This window comes from Pleurodeles waltl, chromosome 2_2, assembly GCF_031143425.1.
Source record: "Pleurodeles waltl isolate 20211129_DDA chromosome 2_2, aPleWal1.hap1.20221129, whole genome shotgun sequence".
Lineage (NCBI taxonomy): Eukaryota > Metazoa > Chordata > Amphibia > Caudata > Salamandridae > Pleurodeles > Pleurodeles waltl.
Window position 1 is genome coordinate 153,461,089 of NC_090439.1, and position 17,836 is coordinate 153,478,924.

General features: G+C 43.3%; 1 protein-coding gene across 4 annotated transcripts in view; it reads left to right on the plus strand.

Moving 5' to 3' along the window:
- Positions 1-17,836, plus strand: part of LOC138280823 (poly(rC)-binding protein 3-like) — a 2,739,176-nt gene that overhangs the window by 1,145,594 nt on the left and 1,575,746 nt on the right. For all 4 annotated transcript variants that reach the window (XM_069219527.1, XM_069219542.1, XM_069219532.1 and 1 more), the window contains exon 4: positions 5,232-5,291. The gene's annotated coding sequence lies outside the window, so the exon portion shown is untranslated. The remainder of the gene's footprint in view (positions 1-5,231; positions 5,292-17,836) is intronic.

The following is a 17,836-nucleotide window of genomic DNA, read 5'->3' on the forward strand; positions in this document are numbered from 1 at the left end:
TAAGCTAAAATTGACTACAGGTACTATAGTCATATTTTACTCTGGACATGAGTACCTAAGTCAAGCCTAAAACCAAACTGGGAAGTCACCAGATTAAATGTTCCGACTTTCTCCAAATGTAATTCTGTCTATTGGATTTGCAATGCTACAGAATCCTGGTTGTCATGTTTCACACCTCAATAGCCTAAAAGATCAGGTGATATTTCTTTCTTTAGGACCAAAACAAAAAATCAAAGTAACCTAGTCCTTACTAAAAAAGAGTAAGAGTGCTCTCATATTGGAATGTTCCTACATACTAATGTCACTTACACTAGTGTATGTATCCCTTAGTCAGATAACCCTCCTAATCTCCTGAGAGGGCCCCTTGGGAAATGGTGGCTCCATGAGCTCCTGCAAAATTCCTTGATTTTGAGCTGCAGTCCTTAGACCTACCCACCATCCAGGATCCTGGAAGCGCTTAAACAGCTGAAATAATGGGGAAAGATATGTGTAAAAGGAGAGAGAAATTGGAACTGCCACTGGTATTCACGTCAGAGCAAGACTCGAGGGGCACAAGGATGCACATTAACACCAGTCACCCCATTAGGAGTGACGCAAGGAGAGGTGATGCCCAAGTATCGCATGCCTGTCAGGAGTATGTCAATATCAACTCTATCAATGCCAACATGTAGATAAAAAGAATGGTGGATAGGTAGTTGTGTTATGCAAAGGCTGCATGCCTAGAGATGTGCAACAGTGGAATCCATAGATGGAACCTACTTGCAGGAGATTTCATTCATTGAGTGAGGTTGTCACATTGTAAACTTTTGCTGTGGTGTAAGAGAGGAAGGGAGGAGGGAGAAGGGGAAATAATCTGAAGTACGATGTGAGAGAAGGGTCGACATTGTCTCTTTATGTGTGAGGGTTGACAACAGCGATTTTAAAATAGGAAAAGAGGATTCTAGATGGCATGAGTCTGTGAAAATAGAGCTAGATGGCAAGCTGAAGAAAAATGCATGAACGATTGGATGGAAAACATGTCAGAAGGGGCACATGAAGGTTGGATGATTCTATAATGGGGGAGTGTAATGGAAATGTGGGACAGGAGCTCAAGTGGGTGTCGTGGTTATTTAATGTGGCAGTTAGTTATAGGAAGACATGTTAGTGCATATTTTGCGATTTCACTGCTTTTGAGCATGACTAATGTGATTTCTGTTTTCATATCTGATGAGTAGTAGGGAAAACAAAAAGGTAAAATATAGTAATATCTTCTTGTTTACATTTTTTTTTTTACTTTAGGGCTCATATCGATTGAATATGTGGAAAGAATCTAATCCACAACCATTTTTAATATGATAATTTGTTTATGTAATAAAACAAATAAGTTTGGTAGAGAAGTTCTCTTGCTCTATTTATTGTGTACAACTGGGCAGAAGGGTAATTATTAGTAGTGAGAGAGCGTAGTTTAAACATTACCTATTTTAGATGTGAAATGTTCATATTAACAACGCTGCATTAATAACATTATTCATTGAAACGTATTTTAAACATGGAGAATTATCACATGCATAAACTAATGTCGACTGTAAGAAATAATTGCTTGTATTATGATTAATTGAATATGTTAACACATACGATGATTGCATTTATTAGAATCCATAAGTCTTAAGTTAGCGTGAGTCGAAAACTAGCTGTGTAGCTCTCATATTAAAGCATATTTTTCTGATTCTCCAGTGTGCTGACTTGCAAAAGGCCATGACCCAGCACTTGTTCTTTTTCTCCGCTTATTGTATCATTGACCGTTATATTCTTATCCGCATGCTAGTTGCTTTAGTATAAATATTGTACGCCTTGCAACAAAATATGGACACTTTCAAGGACACTGAACCACGGTAAAGAGAACTCTTGACCCGAAGAACGTGCCAGAAAATGAAGTAACCCCGGATGTGCCACCTACGAAAAACGTCAATTATGAAGACCAATCAAAAAGTTGTGAATTATCGTAAATGGCAAATACATTACTTAATGTATAATTTGATAGGTTACAGATGGTGGGGTGTAGTGACTATCCAATAGAATTTTGGGGGAATGTATTATGAAAAAGTGATAAAAAACCATGACACAAGAGACTTGGGGGCATTAGGTAGGGAATGATATCGATTGCATCCAGAAACTCTGTCACTCTATTTGGTGACTTGAGACTTAGACAAAACCATCCTCACCCATAGACTGTCCTATTACACTTTCTTCCTTATGAGGGAAGTGTTCCCTGCCCTTAGACTAGATAGACTGACGGCGATCTAACTGATGTCCTGAAGACGAAGACTGATCCTGTATGCTGACCTATTCCGAGGAGGGTAATTATGATACTGCTATTGAAATTCATTTATTTGCCTTTTCTCTCTAGGTACCAACTGCTGTGTATTTTTGATTAGAGACCTTAGTAAGATATTTTCCAAATTGATGTTCTAAATTGTTTTGCGTGAAGTCCAAACATGCTGATGCTAATTGTGGGTAGATGAGGCATTTCATCTTGACTGACGTAACTAACGTGACTGACGTGGTGCTATGCTGAACTAAACATATATGAGGTTTTACGCGTTTAGATTTGTTTACCTTCATATTATTATCGTATGTTTGTGATCTTTGCATTGTTGAAATCTTATCTTAGTCGCCGCATTGTGACTATGCTTTTTTCTTCTTGGTTTAAGATTAATACATTTGCTATTAGATTGTAATCAATAGGGAATAAAATTCACAAAACTTCAATAAGGTGTGGTTATTCATGACTGAAAGGTCATGGTTGCGGCGAAGGTTTAACTAATGTCTAAAGTGAAATATATTGTGGTGATATATGTTGACAATATTATTGATATATTGCTTGATATATTGATCAGTTATCTCGTGTTACGGTGTCTCACCACTGGGTCCAAAGATTCATCGGCCTAAAACGAGTCCTGATGTGTATAAATTAACATAAAAGGACGCGTTAACAGTAGGAATCCCTATTTCACCCACTTACCACCCGTAATTATAGTAGTGCAGCTCCGATTGATCATTCAGAACCCTTCTACCTAGAAGACTGGAGAATCATCTGACGCTTGTAGAACGTGCTAAACAAACGTAATATAAACTCAGGAAATAACTTCCAATGTGCTAACCCGATGTTGGAGGAAATTACAACCATGTATTTTCCTTTGAACTTAACAATTCCCCCAGAAATTGCAAACATGTATATTACCACCTAAGGGGCAGTTTTCTCGTGATTTCAGGTAGTGCAGCAAGCCACCTTGGTGTGATCTGCTGCATGGAATAGTAGGAATGCTCCCTATTAAGCATGACACAGCGCATTACTGTCCTTTGCATGCCCTGACGCACAATGTCCTGCCTTGAGCCAACAGAGGCACTCTTGCTCCATGGTGCAAGGGTCCTGCGTTGCAGGCAGGATTGTTTTTGTGCAGGAAAGGGCACCTACCTGCACAAAAACAATCCTCAGGGGCATTTTCCTCTTTCTAAGTGTGCTGCACAATGCAGCAGAGTTAGAAACAGGAAACAATGAGGAGAAGTAAAGATATTTATCCTAGTTGCTCCTCCCCTGAGATGGTGTAGCATTTTGACCTATACCCAGGTTTACCAGTATAGGTAAATCTGGAATGTGCCAAAATCCTTTTGGATTGGCAGTTCTAGGGAACAAAATTGCTGTGCTGTTACAACTTTTGCTCTGTGGAATAGGCAATGACTTGGAAAATAGGAAGAACCAACTTGAGTTGCACGGGCAATTATTAATTTCTGGGCTAATTTTTATTGACAAAGTGTGACAAATATCACATGACCAAAGGTGTTTTCATAAAACGGACTTCAGTAATAATAGCATTACCTCATTTCTTGTAATTTTGGGCGAAAGCTCTCGTTTACACTCATTTGGTATTATGACGAAACTTAGAATGAGGGCTTAAATCGGGCCAAAAGGTTTGTATTAAATATAAGTCAACATAAATAAACAGAATCCATATTGTCACAAAGTTATCAGTAAATATTTAGCCTGATATATTTCAGAGGTAGGAAATATGCCTCCTGGTCAATACCCAACTGTAGCTAAGATATCTCCATGAACACAGTAAGAGCACAGAGAGAAAAATGCCTTGTATGCCTTGTATCCCAACCATTGTGTAAAATATTCAGTCAGGACCAGTTAAGTTAGCTTTGGTGGAGGAGCGCAATACTGCCCCAACTTGCAGCTGCTGCATATATGGACCACATATGGTTTGTTTGCTCATTCTAGCTTTGCATTTGAATTGGAGCACCAATGCACTCGCTCAGAGCTGCAACTTCAATTAAAGATTTATGAATGTGCAACAAGAGGCCTCTAGCCTTTCTGGGAACATGTATCAAGAGTCTTTGGATCAAAAACAGGAAAATCTAGAACTTGAGCCTTATAGTTAGACACTATTTCTTTGTTGTTTATTGCCCTACAGTGCTGAAGGATGCTCTATCTTCTAGACAAACTGAGGTGGCATAGTGTGCAAAATAACAACGGACTGGGATGCGGCCGAGTGATTTCCAGTGGCTGAGATCAATTCAAGCATTCCATCCATCACTTTTTGTATAATGCACTAATCCGCACCTCATGGAACATGAGTTCCGCACTGGTCTATCCACATGAGCACGGGTTGTATAAGGCCGTCATCTGTTTGACAAGAACTATCTATACTACACTACCCATGCCCATTTATTATTTGCACCCGCTAATACCCGCCCCTGATATATTTGTGGCTTCTCCTTTGTAATCTCTTCTCCATCTACAAAAGGCAGGGTGCTAAATGAAACACTTTAATATTCTTAGAAAATCAAGATATAATTGTACAAAGAGCGTACAATGTTCAACATTATAATATATTTAACCTAAAATTGCAATCACAAATCTTCTGAACTTCCTTAATCAGTTATTTTACCCTGGGAACACAGTACAAACATGGTAAAATATTAAAGTTAGCAAATGATCTACTAATCCATAGAAAGTGCATGAATGATTAATTAAATAAATTGCATGATCCTTCATCAAACAAAATCGATTAAAATAACTTCACAGTTGGCAATTGTGGAAATGAGGATTCATAAAAGAATCTGAAAATATGACTTTCGAATTTCTTTTTGAAGTTTGTGTAACTGGTCTTAATAGTATACGGTTTCTTATTCTGTGTTAGTTTCCAGTGCCAAAGAATGCATTAAGTCCTATACCTTATGTCTTCTAGGTGGCAGCGTTTACCGCTTTGAATTTTATCTGCTGACATTCTTTCACGACTGCATTTGGGGTGAGTTGACATGTTATCCTGTGTGATAGCCACGGCCTTTGTGTTGTAAATGAATGCATGTATTGTCTGCATACTTCAATGGAAAGTAATATGTGTGTGCCTGTGCAAGATATAATCATACCACTGTGCCTTACTCCTTTCATCCTTAACAGAACCTCCGTCCTCATCTGTTCATAAACCGTAGCATTTTGCACCACTGTATCAGAGCTCTTTTAATTATACATACTGTTCCCCTAGAATGTATTCTGCAAACTGAGCAGCAGCTACAAACCTTTAAAAATAATGATAATTATTATCATTTTGTTTTTAAAGGGGCAAGGCCATGGGGGATGACAGGAATGGAGGGGGAGTGGTGTGCACTCGCCTTTGAGCACATGTGTGTTTGGCTGGCTGTCTCGGGCCGGCCAAATACAAATGCACACAGAGCTCTCTTCAACCCAGCACTGTGCTTCCAGGTGAGAGGCAGCTGACCCAGGCTCCCAGTCTGCCTGGTAGTGCAAAGCCAAGGCACTCTAGCCAATCCTAACACTGCTTTCATGCTGCCAGCAGCATGCGATCAGCATTAGGATTGTCTCACTGCAAGCCATGACTGGCTCTGTCCCATCCCTCACCTCCCCAATGACCACCTACACAAGAATAGAAAGGCCATTGACAGAAACGGGGACAAAGGAATGCGATAATAGAGAAAAAGACACAGGACGCCACACAATGCTTCATCATGTATATGGTTGAAAGCCGTCTGCTGACTATAGAGGACCTATAAAAGATGAAAAGATGTAATTGTGTAATTTGACATTCGCATACTAAATATAATCGTGAATTGATATACTGTAGTTATATATCTTGCTATTACAATCTCTCTGTACTTAAAATGGAAAATGGATTAAAAAGGAATTGATTTTTGCAAAATCTCCTAGATATGACAAACAAGACCTGTAAATATCCTCCCAAAATGTTTTCGACTCACTTTTGGCACTGCCTGCACTGGACCCATCCCTATATATATATTGGCTTGTATTTATAAAATTTAAAAAAACACAAGGTAGCAAGCGACGTTGCTGTGCTGCGTGAAAGGGCCGGAAGGCTATTTCAATATGATTACACACCACATTCCTGTCCTTTCCTAGCCCTGGCACACTTTTGGCTGCCTAGTGCCAATGAAGGCATCCTTGTGTCATGTTACTAGGGTGCCTGTGTTGCAGATAGGAGTGTATAATGCAGGAAGGGGCACCTTCCCACCCAAAACCAATCCTTAGAGGCATTTATCCTTTCATGTTTGTGCTGCACAATGCAGCAGATATTTCTCCTCATTGCAGCTCTGTTGAGGAGGTATACAATTCAGAAGCATTCCCAGGTCTACCAGTGTTGATAAATCTGGAAATGTGTCAGAATGCATGGGTGGATGCGTGGGAACACCCATGCTCCACCCATGCAGAGCTATGCAAGGTGGCCTTGAGTGGCTTGATAAATCTCATTCAGGTTTTGCATCACCCTTCTCACCCTTTGCATGGCACAAGGGTGTCACCAAACCTTGAAAAATATGCACTGTAGTTTTTCCTATATCATTTGATAATAGTCTCACTATCTTTTCCTGAAACTCCCACAAGTTTTGCTAATTAGGGTCGAAATATCGACAGTCAATAGCTGGAACTGATTATTTCCATACAACCTGCAGCGATCCTTTGACTTGCTGGATGGGGTTCTTTGAAACTGAGCTTATATTTTTCTTGCTATCCACATGTGTTGACTTTTTACATTTATTTATTCAAGCATTTTTTTCATGTTTTACTGTGCCATGTTCACTTTTAATTAATTTCTGTATGTATAAATGTTGGACATATCGCTGAATTTAATTCACAAAGTTTCCAAGCCCATATTTGAATTGATTGATCTACTTTGTTATACTTAATGCAAATTACAGCAGCTACAGCATGGATTGTTTGTTGTCATTATTGATTATGTACAGATAGAATGATCCAGTGAGATGTAATCAGTAATGTTATAAATGTTATAAAAGATAGAATATGTCATGAGTGAAATAACATATGGTGCCATAGCATTGCCTGGCAAAGGTGCAAGTTATTGTTAGCTCTGCTAATTATAACTGGCCATTTTCAGCCCTAGGGAGCCTATCCCTCAGGGCCCAGCCATGCCTCCCGGTTGCTCCCAGGGCACCTACTGTGCAATGGAACCACAAGGGGAGCCTCAAAGCCCCTGTGGTCCCATCTGGCTCCCTGGCTCCTGTGGGAGCCGGAATTGCTATTGCACACAGGGAGCTGCTAAACATGCAGCTCCCTGTGTGAAAGAGCAATCCCTTCATCTCTTTCCCTGCCCTCATCTATGCGGGCAGGGAAAGAGATGAAACCTCTGCTTCCAGCAGACATGTGCACTTTGACAGCTCTCGCCCGCTAGGACCAGAGTAGTTGCTTTTGCTTAGTGGGCGCTCTCAGCTCCCACCAATCAAAAGCAAACAGCTATGTCCCAGGGCTGGAAACCCAGGAACAAAGCAGGAACTGGCCCTGGGGGTGGCAGTCCCCAGGGCCTTATATGGGTTCACACAGAGGCAGTATGGCCCCCTCCAAAGTTTAATTTAGCCCTGGTAGATGGTGGTCCCCATAGCAGGGTCCGTGACAGACCCCCTTCAACATATTTTTTCAGCCCGAGTAGGCGGTGGTTCACAGGGCTGTGAACGGGCTGCGCAGGCCCATAGAATAATTGCATGTTTAGCCCAGGGAGTTAGCGGTCCCCAGGGATGTAGTGGGGCTTCGCAGGCCTCCCTACATTTATTTACCATGATTTGCCAAAGGAAGGTGGCAGAGAGGGTGGGAGAAGTATGGGAGACCAGACTTTTTTTTTATCTTGGCAAAATACACGGATCCATCTGTGGATTCTTCTGAGTTTTTCTTTTTAACAAATGCTTTTAGCCCTGGCGGGGCCCCTGGTGTACTCCTAGACCACGGGTATGGGCTCAGGGTGACCCCACCCTGACCCCTTTTATTTATTTTTCTTTTTTTTTTATGAGACTCGGCTGGAGCCGAGTCCCAAAATGGCTGCCAACACTTACTTGTGGAAGTCCTGAAAGCCTAATCATTTATTAGCTCGGGCCAGTTGGATCTGTAGAAGATCTGCGCCCCTAGATATCTACATTTTTCAACTCAAATATCTCAAAAACTACTCAACAGAAATTCCCCAAATCATAGAAATCACGCTTTCTGGACCAATAGCTAGTTTTTGGCAAATTTGATGAAATTCTGTCCAGCAGTTGGGGCTGTAGTCGTGTTCAAAATCGCTGTGGGAAAATACATAGGGTAAATGAACTTTTGGGCTCCCTTTTTTGGCCCCCGCTTGACAGATCACCAAAAAACTTTCAAAACAGCAGCTTAACCGGCTGAAGTGTAAGTTTGAAAATTTCGTGAAGATTTGTCAAGAGGCTACAAAGTTATTGACAAAACAAAAAATCCTCTTCCTATGGAAACTATAACTACCTACTGGTGACCGCCAGTAGGTAAGATAAATATATATATATATATATATATATATATATATATATATATATACATATATATATATGTATATATATACACATATATAAATATATGTATATTTTTTTTTTTTCACTGAAAAAAAACAAAGGTTCTGAATTTATTCGTACAAAACCATAGAAATTCTACAGGTATAGTTAGAGTTCCTTTAAGTAACTATAACTCACGCCCTAATGTAACTATGACTCGCCCCCTTGCCATGCACAGTTTTCTCACCAATAATTTTATTGCAAATGTTGCAGTGATAATATCAATAATGCCATAAAAGATGTCATCTGTTGTATGAATTTGGAGTGATTAGCTGTGCATGGCGAAGGCGCAAGTTATAGTTACCTTAGGGTGCAAGTTATCGTGACTTGAAAAAACTCTATCTATAGCTGCTAAATTTCTGTGGTTTGGTATGAGTAAATTCAGAACCTGACTGTAACGTCCTGTAACTTTTGTTTTTTCAGTGAGTTTGTGTAGTTGTTTAACGTAAAGTAATTTAAATTACTATACGTTATTGGCCTTCAGCCAAGCCCTTATAACCACATAACCCCCCATCACGCACAGCGTTTGGCTGTGCACAGGTTGGCCACATGGCCTGTCTCTGTCAGTGGATCTGTGAGTGGGTGTGTGAGTGTCTGATTAGGTCTGAAGGTGGGTATGTGGGTCTATGAGCAGTTCTGAGTGTGTGCATGAGTGTCTGAGTGGCTGTGTGAGTGGGCGCATGAGTCTCTGAGTACATGTATGAGTGAATGAGTGTATGAATGAGTCTGTGGCTTTTCTTTCAAAGTTTTTTCATATTTGCAAATATTCTACAAATAATTCACAAAAAATCACACATGGTGACACAAAATTATTTCAAGCCAATGATTTGCCCCTAAACCACACCTATAGCATACCCCTAGAGTCATGGTACATTCATCCTGACCCTTTATGCCACTTTCAATTAGGATTTCACCACTGGGGACCTTGTCCCGTGAAATAAAATGGCAGCTGTAATTTGTTAGTCAGGTTGTGATCAGCCAATTAAAGTGCTTCTTTTTGCATGTGCCTTCGTGAAAGCACAATCTGCATACCAGAACCTAGCTTATTGCCAAATTTGGTGTAATTCCATCCAGTGGATCGGGCTGTAGTGGTGTTCAAAGGTCCAATGGGAATGCAATGCAAAAAGGGCCAGGTCCCAAACAAACCCCAACCAGCCTAAAGCCAGGGGAGACCAATCAATACCTTGATGGGTTTCCCTGGTTGGGCCGATAGAACATGGACTCTGGAATACTACTGCAGGGGCACGTTCCAGTTCTATGCCACTCTGATCCCAATTGGGTCCCTCTGTCAATGCTTCCCAGGCAGCCAAGGCTAACACACAGGGGTTCTCTAGCTGCCAGTGGCCAGAATCAGCCCCCAAGCCATCCACTGGCCTCTGGTCTCTGAAACCTCACTCTGTGGGGGGCAGTAGCCCCAGGCACATAGCAACTCTCTCCACTTCACTTCCAACCAGTACCCTGCCACTGATCCACCAACCTAGAGTCCGTACCCATAGGCAGCACAGGGACTAGGGGTGAGGCTCTCCTCCCCTACACCTCCTTCTAGGGACCCACCACCTTCTCCTAGGAGTGGTACAGCCAGAATCCAGAACTGTCAGGGCACTGGGAACAGCCATCCTGCACAATTCTCACACCAGCACAGGATCACCACCCTGCAACTGGCCATCCAACCCAGGGTGTGCACTCTAGGATTGCACCAGGGTCCGGGGTGAGTCTCTCCATCCCCGGCCCCCACTCCTAGAGTTCTGCAACCCCCTCCATGGAAAGTACCTCTAGAAGACACCAAAGGAGGGGTGATTGTGCCAACCACCCCCCATCAGGTCAGAGCTTATCCCCCTGAATCTGACCACCTAGCCTAGGGTCACCACCCTCAGACTGCACCACTGCCTGGCAAGAACGGAACTTCCTGGGGACCACACCTACCCCCCACAAGGGAAACACCTTCCCTAAGTCCTGCACTAGAGTCTGTCTGGTGCTGGTCTCCTGACCTCTGCCCATCTAACAGAGCCTGGATCTCCCCCAGCCCATAAATGGTATCACCAGGGTCATTCCTGGGGGGCTTTGACTTCAGAGCTGAACCCTGACCCTTCTGGTTCTCCACTGGGCCCGCAACCCGCTCTCAATCTTCTGTCTGGATTTCTGCTTCCTCCACTCTTGAGTGAGACTAGCAGACACCAGGACCAGCTGCCCTAGTCCTCCTGACATTATGGGTTCCCTCTCAGCAGGTGGCCGTACGGTACAGGATAGGCTCCCCTCCTGGCACTCACTCATTGAACCCTCCAGGCTCTGGGACTGGATCTTGGGCATCCTAGGACTCAGCCCATTCCCTCTCCTCTGAGACCAGTCATGGGATACTGAACCCATCCCACTACTCTGGGACCTACCTGGGACACTGCAAGCTTTTCTTACCTCAACTTGGTTAGGAAACACCTAGACCACTCCCTTGAGAAACACCCCCGAATGTCTCACCAGATCCTCTGGCACTCCCCCAGAGGTCTGCCTCCTTTGCAAGCTCCCTGGGGTCAGAGAGCTCACACATTGACAAGTGTTGGTGTAGCCCTGAAAAACAACAACTAAGCAGGTGCTCTCTGACAATCAGATTAAACAGTCCTTCAAAATTGTCTGCTGTGCTACCCTTTACTTATCCTTCCAGTGCCATGCAGCACTCCTCCACAAACTCCCCCCAAGACTGGTGGGGCAGTTTCTTACTGCCCCAGAACCTCATTATGTATTCTTCAGGGGTGAAACCATACTTCTTTATCAGTGCTTCCTGTCACTCCCTTCCAGGACCTGTAGGGCATCTCTCCCCCAATCCTTCTCAGCGATACTGCGCTTGACTAGAGCCACCTCATGTTCCTTCAACCAGTGATGTATGACTCCCCCCTCTTGGAACCTAGGTACCAGATCTGTGGACATGTGGGGATCATCACTCAACATTGGTGCCACCACTGGACGCCACCTGCAGTGCTGGTGAGTCCAGACTCTTCAGACTGCGCTCAACAGCGAGTCTCTCTCTGGCAAAGGCCCTCTCTGCCATCCTCTCCTGTACTAAGGTCTTCTCTACCCCAGCCCTTATCTCCTCCACAGCCAGTCATGATAGCTGCAACTTCAGGTCCCTCTCTTCCCGCTTAGCTCTAAACTCATCAGGCTACAAGGAATGAGAGGTGACAATGTTCCTTGCACTGGACCCAGCAAGGGACTCCCTATCACTGGGTCCTTCCCTGTAAACTGGCATCCCCACACGGTCATCCTCACCCTCCTGGTAAGTCTCTTCACTGCTCATTAGGGATGAGGTCTGGGAGCCCTCCCACTGGGAACCCTCACTGCAGTCAGGATTCTCTGAGGACCCCCTAAGAACACTCCTTCCCTGGGCATATGTCACAAACTTTTCAAAGAAATTCAGAGATCTTACATGGTCCCCACTCTCTGGCAGTCCTCTCTCTCTACAGAACCCTTTTAATTCTTCCTGCGTAGAAAATGGCAGCTCATTTCACTTTTTATAAAAAGCAGATTCATGTAATCTATACATTACCATACGTTAATCTCCAGGTTATAATAATGCACCAAGAATCCTGGAAGACTAATAACGAATCTGGGATCGTCTGAGTAGATGTTCTCCAAATGCAGGAAAAAAATAGCACAAACATCAGCTTCAAGTTTATTTGTAATGTGTGAAAATATGTTTGCTGATGTTTATGTTCAGAAAGAATAAAATACATGAGCTGAATTGCAAAATGTAAAAAGGGGGGTGGACAGTTCCTGTACTACATAGTGGACACACTCAAAATACAATTTTTGAAAATTGATATAACTGACAATTTATATCTTTCTACCTCAGTATATTACAAGAAATACTTGTTTAAGACATCATTAGCATAATGGCAAATGCCCAGGATTCCTTTGCACAGAAATGTATGATACGTTTTGTGTTGAATGAATTATTGAGGCTTTGCATGAATTTACCTCAACTGTCTGTGTGAAGAAAACCCTTAAAGTCACCTTGCAGAGCTTTTAAATTGGCAACAATTCCCGGAGAGATTATATGCTCTAACAATGTGTTTCTTTTGCTCAAAGTGACACCGTTCTTTCATCCTGAAATACCTAGGGATTGCATTTCCTAGCTATGAAGCAAACCTCAAAAAGATATAGGGGGTCATTCTGACCCCGGCGGTCTCAGACCGCCGGGGCCAGGGTCGGCGGGAGCACCGCCGACAGACCGGCGGTGCCCCGCAGGGCATTCTGACCGCGGCGCTTTGGCCGCGGTCAGTGCAGGAAAACCGGCGGTCTCCCGCCGGTTTTCCGCTGCCCGTCAGAATCCTCCAAGGCTGCGCAGCATGCTGCGCCGCCTTGGGGATTCTGACACCCCCTACCGCCATCCTGTTCCTGGCGGTTCTCCCGCCAGGGACAGGATGGCGGTAGGGGGGTGTCGCGGGGCCCCTGGGGGCCCCTGCAGTGCCCATGCCAATGGCATGGGCACTGCAGGGGCCCCCGTAAGAGGGCCCCACTTGTATTTCACTGTCTGCATAGCAGACAGTGAAATACGCGACGGGTGCAGTAGCACCCGTCGCACCTTCCCACTCCGCCGGCTCGATTACGAACCGGCTTCATGGTGGGAAGGTCGTTTTCCCCTGGGCTGGCGGGCGGCCTTTTGAAGGCCGCCCGCCAGCCCACGGGAAAACTCAAAATACCCGCCGCGGTCTTCCGACCGCGGTACGGTATTTTGGCGGCTCCCGCCGGGCGCGCGGTGACCGCACCCGGCGGTAGTCAGAATGACCCCCATAGTCTAAATTCCCAACACAATTACAAAGAATCACACAATTAAAGCAGAAAAGACATTGGTTCTTGCAATTTACACTACTTTTTCTGATTCGTATCTAAATGATAGCTTCTAACTCTGCTGTCAATCTTGTGGCTGAAGTACCGTTAGGTTCCTGTAGCAACATTTCACTTAATGTCCTGTTCTGTCACGCTTTTCTCAAGATGCAAGAAATACCAGAACATGCTGTAACTACTGCTGATCAATACATTCATTATACTACACTCTTCTCGCCACACTTGCTGCCAAGCTATGAATTTAAACAGTTTTTTCACATACTGTATTATGTTAGACACTGAAAGAGGAGATGCTGTGCAGACTTTTTTGTAATGGCAAAGGCCCTAATTTGAGCACTTCGGAATGTTTTTTTCATGGACATAAAATGCATGTAGTGCAATCCAATAATGTGAAAGTTTGAGCGTAACAGGCAATAGTCAGACAAGCATCATGCAACATGAAAATGGATTTGGAAGTGGATAAATGCTTACGTTAGCTGTTTCTGGAGTGGGGTTAATAGTTTGAGCTCATCAAATGTGCACCAGCATCATTTTGGCCCCAGAATTCAATTAGTGATCAATTTAACAAATGGAATCTACGCAGAATCACAAATCATAGTACTAACAAAGAACTGAGTTTTGTGAGACCCCTAGCCTTGGTGTGTTCAAATTACCGTGTAAACTTGCAGAATTCTTTCAAAGGATTATGCGTAAGGCCTATTTTGGTAAATGAAACCTCGAAGAGGAAATCAACAGGAACGCACAACTTCATAAAATATCCTTTTGTCACCTCTCGCTGCAATATCTGTAGACATTATCAATTTTGAACAGGCTGTTATTAACGAGAGAGAAAGAATTGACACCACAAACATTACTAGAAGGTCTGGATTGACTCAGCATGAATAAGAAAGACTCCTTTTATGAAGTGGTCCCGGAAGCAAACATAGAGGAGCCTAGTATGAACAGGTGAGATACACCACATGCAATGGTATCCGATAGGAACACCGCAGAGACCGAGTCGAACCAGAGAGATCCCCTTTCGAAAGTAATCTATACAACAGATGGCGGCATACCCCCACCAATCACAGATAATGCGTGTCCCCAATTTCATCAGAACATGGAAATAGCCATACTTTATTGGAACGTGGCAGGCCTAATTAGTAAGATTAATAACGAGCTCTGGGTGAACTTTATAGAAGATTTCTCCTGCATATGCCTCCAGGAGACTTGGGTATTAAACCCTGTTCATATAAATGGCTATAAGACATTCCACACACCTGCAGTACAGACTAAGCATGGTAGACCAAAAGGAGGTTTATGCACATGCATTTCCAATAAGCTATGTCTACTGAATTTAAAAATGCGAATTACGAGACCACACTACTAAATGATAGAGAGTAACCTGGATCAGAATATTCAGCTAGTAGTTATTAATTTTTATAACAATGCATCACCAAGAGAAATTCTTAATATTTTAACGGAGATGGGAGAGGGCCTAGGGAAAATATGTGCAAATAATAGACGGGAGACTTTTATTATATGGGCCGGTGATTTTAATGTTCATCTTTGTAAGGAACTTTCGGAAAAGGTGTGTGGTTGGGACACTGAAGACACTGGCTTAAGGCCTCATTTCTCACATACCATCCAAGGAGATGCAATGAACTTAGTGGCCCAAAAACATAACCTGTCTTTTGTAAACAAATTACATTTCAAAGAACCACAGTTTAAACCAACTTTTAATGGAAGGGGCGCTGATACAGTGATCAATCATGTTTTAATGTCAACCCATTTTTCATAATGTTTTACTAACTATACAATTCATGACATTGCAATAAGCGACCACTTCCCTCAGAGTTTGGAACTCTCACTAACTCCTGTTACATTGGCTAAAGACGAGAAGGTCACGATGGTAAACGACATTGAATTAGCCCCGAGCAATGGATATACACTGAGATGGTCTCAGACAGATTCACAGGCTCTATTGAAACAGCTATTATGTAAATACAATCAAGCCTTCGTAGACTGCCTTAGTGAGGACATAGAACCAGGAAAATGTTTAAGTGATTTTTCTCAGATAACGCAAGGCATGAAGGAAGTTCTTACTACCAGGCCGGGAAAGGCAGGGAAAAAAGGAAAAGTGGCTGGTTTGACCATGATTGTACAAAAGCACATACGAGTTTAAAAAAAGCTTTAAGTGCCCCAATAAGATGCCCTTTTGAAATACGCATGTGTAGACAGGCATGTAAGACAGCCATAAAAAGGAGGATCCACCCTAAGAGGAAATTTGTGGGAATATTTACATAAAGCTAGCCTTGCAAAGGATAACATCCTCTTCTGCAAAATAATAAATCCTCCTGTGTTAGGGAATAGTGATATTCCCAGAATGGAAATTGCAATTTCGGAAGAGGATTGGATCGTATATTTTTCTAAGATATTGCAATTTCGGAAGAGGATTGGATCGTATATTTTTCTAAGATATACCGCCAATCTAATGACATAGACTCTGCAGTCCCCTTAAAGGCCCCAGACCTTCAGAAAGGCCCACGTTCGGCTGTAATACCCCAGTTTAGTTTACAGGAGGTAGTGGAAGCCATAAATATAAGCAAAGTGGGGAAAGCGCCGGGCCCCAACGGCGTCCCAATAGATTTTTACAAGGCAAACACGCACCTATGGGGCCCTCTAATGACACAAGTATTGAGGGCCTTCTGTACACAAGGCCCCCCATCGACGTGGCGAGATTCCATCATCATCCCTATATATAAAAAAGGTGACCTTCTCAACACCGCTTGCTATAGGCCAATCTCCCTGCTGTACACAACAGCTGAACTAGCGGGGAGAATAATCTTAAATAGACTCCAAACAAGGGCGGAAGGAAATGACATCTTATCCCCAGTGCAATATGGCTTCTGCACAGGAATAGGTATAGTGGAACAGGGCCTGAATTTAAGCCTCCTAGTGGGGAAGTACACAAAGACCAGAGAGGGTAACTTGTACCTGGCCTTCATAGACCTATCCTCAGCATTCGACTGCGTATTACATGAGAAGTTATGGGACATTTTAAGTAGCATGGGGGTTGAATTAACAATAGTTCAGTTTATACGGGACATGTATACAGGATGTAGAGCAAGAATAAGGTACGGGATGAGAGGGGAATGCACTAGGCCAGTGTTGTCCAACCTTTTTATCGCCGCGGACCGGTAAATGTTGGATAATTTTTCCGTGGCTCGCTTGGGAGGGTGCAATGCTCTGCGCCTCGGCCGCCCGCCACAGTGAAATGAAGTTGAAGTTCCTCGGGCGGCCCGGTGCCGATTGATCCACGGACCGGCACCGGCCAGCGGCCCGGGGGTTGGGGAACACTGCACTAGGCCTTTCGGCATATATAGAGGGGTGCACCAAGGCTGTGTTCTTGCTCCACTCTTGTTCTCAATATACATAAACAACCTAGAATGTGATCTGGTAAGCAAATGTAAAGACCTTCCCCATATAGCCAACCGTGCTGTTCCTGTATTGCTTTACGCAGATGATGCAGTACTTATTGCTAGGACACCATTAGCCCTCCAAAAACTCTTAACCACCTGCATAACCTTTATGACAGATCTGGGACTTACAGTTAATCGGTCCAAAACTTTTATAATGAATCGCGGTAGGCAATCGGGTAAGATCTACAATATTACCATCCAAGAGGACAAAGTGGAGATAGCTTGTACCTTTTCATATCTGGGCATGATGTTCGACAAACAGGGCTCCAGGGCACATTGTGTGAAAACTAAAAAAGAGCAGATCATTAAAACAACGGCGGCTCTGAAGATTTTTTCTAAAAGGCTAGGGGGGATTACCCCGCCGAATATGGTAAAAATCTGCAAAGCTAAGTGCATCCTGGCTGCCATGTATGGTTCAGGTATTTGGGGGTATACTAATTGTAATCCGATTCAGACGGTGGAGAATGATTTTCTCAGATACTTGTTAATGGTACCAAACGGTACGTTGTCATATATTAGCCACGTGGAATTAGGGGTTTCTTTTTTAGCTGATTTGATAAAGATACAGCCATTATTATTATGGCACAAAGTGTGGACCTCGGAGCACACTGGATTAAACAAGGCCATCCTATCTGATTGTATGAGGCTAACTCACTCGCTAAGAGTTCCTTGGTTGAAATATA